The sequence below is a fragment of the Ovis canadensis genome, chromosome 21 (assembly GCF_042477335.2).
Source record: "Ovis canadensis isolate MfBH-ARS-UI-01 breed Bighorn chromosome 21, ARS-UI_OviCan_v2, whole genome shotgun sequence".
Lineage (NCBI taxonomy): Eukaryota > Metazoa > Chordata > Mammalia > Artiodactyla > Bovidae > Ovis > Ovis canadensis.
In genome coordinates, this window is record NC_091265.1 from 21,105,935 (window position 1) to 21,110,693 (window position 4,759).

Genomic DNA, 4,759 nt, shown 5'->3' on the forward strand with positions numbered 1-4,759 from the left:
CAAAACCTAGAAATGGCAATGCCTAAAAGTCAAGATGACTGGTCCAAGGAAGACATTGTGCAGTTACTGGAAAGTATGGAGAAAAATATTCCATCCAATGAGAGGTACACGTTCAAAGCAACCCAGTCAGTGATGGACTGGGGCAAAGTAGCTTTTAAAGACTTTTCTGGGGAAATGTGCAAACTCAAATGGTTAGAGATTTCCTATAACTTGAGAAAGTTTCGCACTTTGAAAGAATTAGTCCTGGAAGCTAAGGAAAACGTTAATAATTTCAAAAGCAAAATACACAAGAAACATCCTGATTTACCCAAGAAGCCCCTGACAGCTTATCTCCGCTTTTTTAAAGAGATGAGACCTCAGTACCTCCAAAAACATCCCAAGATGAGCAACAAGGAGCTGACCAAAGTTCTGTCTGAGGAATACAGGAAGCTGCCAGAACAGCTCAAGCTGAAATACAGTGAAGATTTCCAGAAAGAGAAACAGGAGTTTCAGGAGAAAATGGCTCTGTTCAGAGAACAACACCCTGATCTAGTCCAGAACTCCAAGAAACCTGGTGTCCCCAAACGAAGTCAAAGCAAAGTGCCAAAGAAGTTTCAGGAAAATGTCCAAAAAGTGAAGTCTCCCCCAGAAAACCATTTACCCATGAAATCGAAATTTCACGGAGAGCCCGAGAAGCCCCCGATGAATGCCTATCACAAGTTCCACCAGGATCTCTGGTCGAGCAGGGAGCTGAAAGTGGTGCCCCCGAGGGAGCGCATGGTGGAGATCAGTAGACGCTGGCAGCGGGTCCCCCAGGACCAGAAGGAGCTTTATAAGCAGCAGGCGGAGGAACTGCAGACACAGTACAAGGTAGACCTTGATCTCTGGCTCAGGACTCTGTCTCCTGAAGAATATGCTGCTTACAGAGAGGCGACCTGTGCTAAGTGTAAGAACATGAGCATGACGGGGGGCCCGAATCCCAAGATTAGAAGGATGAGTCTGCAGTCCGCATCATCAGGGAATCTGCAAGGAAGGCTTAGAGAGGACCCGGGGCTTCAGGCTGCAGAGTCAGAATCATCAGACATGATTGGAGAACATTCTCTTCCCTCAGGGAGATCAGAAGAAAATGAGGAAGATGCAGAGGATGCCACTAACTCCTCAGGCCAGTGCAGAGAAGATGAAGACTGTGGATCTGAGCAGTGGGGATGAAGGTGAAGATTGTGATGTTGAGAGCACTGTCTGTAACTCACCTTCCTAAGGGGACTCCTCTGACTCAGACTCCAAATTAATTTTTTATTCCTTAAATGGTGGAACAGAGGACTTTCCAGCAAAACTCTAGGGAATCTGTGTCAAAGGGAGTGGAGTCTCACCGTTGCCAGTTTCCCTCCCTCTTTTCTTCTTTCTTTCTTTCCTTTCCCTTCCTCCTCCATATAAAGTAGGGTAGGTTAGGAAGAAGATAACTTGAGAAGTATTCACTGCATCAGGTCCATATACATGAGAGGGAGGGACCCTGCTGGGAGAATGACTGTAAATACGAACTAGTGTTGCTCCAACCTCCAATACCACCCATCCCTCCTCCTGAGAACCAGGATATATTTGAAAATCTGTTTAATGCCCTCTCATTATACTTTCTTTTTTTCCCCTAAGAGTTCCTGGCTTCTTTCATTTTTTTTTCATGAAAACTTGCATTTACTAAGTAGTTGCATCTTTTATATATGTAAAAATAGGTTTGAGTGTTAATTTTGTTGCTAGAAATCTTTTTTTAATTAAAAAAAATTTTTTTTGTTGCTAGAAATCTTAGAGGTTTATTTTATTGTTCCTAACTGTATTTCTCAGTAAACAATTATAATACCAGAAATAATGATAATATTTATATTTGTTATACATGAAATTTATTTCACACAATGTCTTGCCATATGTCTAAAACGATGTTAAAAGTAAAGATACGTTATTGTCCTGATTGTGACTTTAAAGCTGATGCTTCAAAGCATTAAGGCAGGGTTTCCCCTGATGATGCCTGGAGGAAGTGTCATGGTACCCGGTACTCTTGGACTTCCAGGAGCACTTCCAGCCCTGTGCACGCACTGCTTGAAGGCCATGTTCTCCTTCAAGCTACCGCAACCCACTGAAGCCCTAACGCACCTGCAGCTCGGCTCCCTGCTGTGTCTTCACTCTGAGAACAGAGGGCAGGCAGGTAGCCACCTGGAGAGGGCAGGCTGACATCACAGCAAAACCCATTGTTTCAAAGATGCTAAATCGGAAGCAGCAAGGCTTTTGTCTGAATTTTGCTGTTAAGAGACTTCCATTGATTCAGGAAAGTCGCTGCTGTGAGAAGCAATCTAGATCTCAGAGCAGACGCTGTCCTGGCACTGCCGCTTCGTCTTCCAGCTTACACGACTGCGCACACTTGGGAAGGACTCCATGTTAGCCTGCAGCCTCCTGCGTGTGGGGCCGTGTTCACCCAGGTGGTGGGATCTGAGTACACATGAGTGCTGTTCCCACTCAGCAAGGGAGGCGGCTGCTGTTGCAAGAAGTCCACCCACTGTTGACCCTCCATGGACAGATAGTAGAGGACCCGCAAGGGAACCCCACTCAGAAAGTCTCTGTGTATCTTCTTCTTGGTGCCCCAGGTAGGTGCTCCTGATGCCAGGCAGGTAAAGAGCATGAAGCAGCAACAGCAGTGCGTCTAGACCGTCTCCACACTGCGCTGGAGAGATCCTGCCGATCCAGCAAACCCGCTGACCTCTTGAACCCGTTACCCAAGGAGCACGCGTGCGCACTTGTCAGATGGAGACTGTGATGCATTCCACACGAGCCAGCTACCGAGAGAAGGCACAGAAGCACACAGACTTGTCCTCATGGCTGGAGACGGTTAAAATGCTCAATTGCAGCCCATCCTGTCGTCCTTCCAAATAATCCTGTATGACTACACCAGTACGTGCAGGCTGGGCAGAAGATATGGGCCACTGGGCTGCAGGAGATCTCCCAAGTCTGTTGGCTGTGCCGGCAATGTGACCCCTGCCTTCCGACCCTCCTAGCCACTCAGCTCAGCTGTGTACCCTGACGGGCCTGGCCTGTGTCTCTGCCAACGTCATGGACAGCGCTGAAGTCCAGTTCACCACAGCGTTGAGGCTCACCAATGACTGGGAGCTGTGGGCCTTCATCGTCACCAACCTGGTGAGCGGGTATATAAAGGAGGGAAACAGACACCCAGAGGGAACTGAACAGTTCGCTGGACAGGGTCCGTCCAGACAACAGCCTCACTCTCAGCTCCTACTACCTCTGAGTGTGTGGCTTTTTTACCTGTGTGTGCTCTTCTCCTTCTTCCAGAGCCAGTACAAGGAGGTCAGACACACTCCACATCATGTTTATCTCTCTATGTTTTAAGCCTTTCTTTGCTTCTAGGGCATTTTGTATGTAGAGCAGTTTAAATAAGAACCTCAACATTTAACATCTGTCTTGATATTAAAGTGCTTGTAGTGACCATTCTGTTATCTGTAGACATGTAAATTTAGGGATAAGCTCTTAAGTTTACAGTTAGAAATTCAGTGTGTGCCTATGTGCTCAGCCACCCAGTTGTGTCCAACTCTTTGTGACCCTCTGGACTGTAGCCTGCAAGGGTCCTTTGGAATTTTTCAGGAAGAATACTGGAGTGGGTTGCTATTTCCTCCTCCAGGTGATCTTCTCGATCCAGGGATTGAACCCATGTCTCCTGCATTGGGAAGTGGATTCTTTACCACTGAGCCACCTGGGACGCCCCCCCCCCCCCCCCGCCGCCGCCCCGAATTCAGTACTTGATATTTAATATTCCACTCTAGCTTCATGGAGGCCAACCCAAGTGTACATGCACGCGTGCATTTGTGTGAACTTTGAGCCTCCCCTTCACCTTTCAGTTATGTAAAGCTGTTGTAAATACCATCCCAATTCAGTGCCTTGCAGTTTTTTAATAATAAGAATTTAAAACAGACAGCAAGCAAGCCCCCAGGGAGCTATTACAGCTAGTCTCATACAGCTAAAGTGAAGGTGAAAATCGCTCAGTCATGTCCGACTCTTTGCGATTGCATGAACTGTAGCCCACCAGGCTCCTTTACCCATTGAATTCTCCAGGCCAGGATACTGGAGTGGGTAGCCTTTCCCTTCACTAAGTGTTTAGGGAAAACAGATAATAAAACTCCAAAACTTTACAGGAATGTGAGGAAGCGGCGTAAGGATTCCTGTGGGGAGGTGAACCATTGAAAGCTAGTTGGACCCTTTGTGTGCGCGTCCCACTTCTCCCCACTGGTTTGGGTGGCCCTCAGGGCCTGTGGTTCTTGGGGTGCTGGTCCAGGAGGTGTCACGCTCCATCACAGACCCAGAGCTGCCTCCCCCCCTTGTTGGGTCCTGACAGTCTCCATGAATGAGGCCAAGGTCCCCCCCCCCCCCCCTGGGGTCCGCACTCCTTGTCCAACTTACTGGGAATACAGGCAGGGAAATTGGAAAGGGCTGCCTGGCACAGTGGGTAAGTCTGTTCGCTGCACGGTTTTTGTCTCCTTAGAGGGTTTTTTAAAATAAGTATTGGGTTGGCCAAAAAGTTCATCTGGGTTTTTCCATGACAGCTTATGGAAAAGCCTGAACAAATATTTTGGCCAACCTGATATGTTTGGCATTGTCGCTGTTCGCTCACTGTGGTGTCCGACTCTTTGCGACCCTGTGGACTGCAGCACGCCAGGCTTCCCCGTCCTTCATTATCTCCTGGAGTCTGCTCAAACTCATGTCCATTGAGTCGTGTTTGGCAAGCTGT

The 4,759-nt window shown here is 47.8% G+C and overlaps 1 pseudogene; it reads left to right on the top strand.

Annotated features, from left to right (window-relative positions):
- Positions 1 to 3,366, top strand: LOC138427260 (MAU2 chromatid cohesion factor homolog pseudogene; annotated as a pseudogene).
- The last annotated feature ends 1,393 nt before the right edge of the window (positions 3,367 to 4,759 follow it).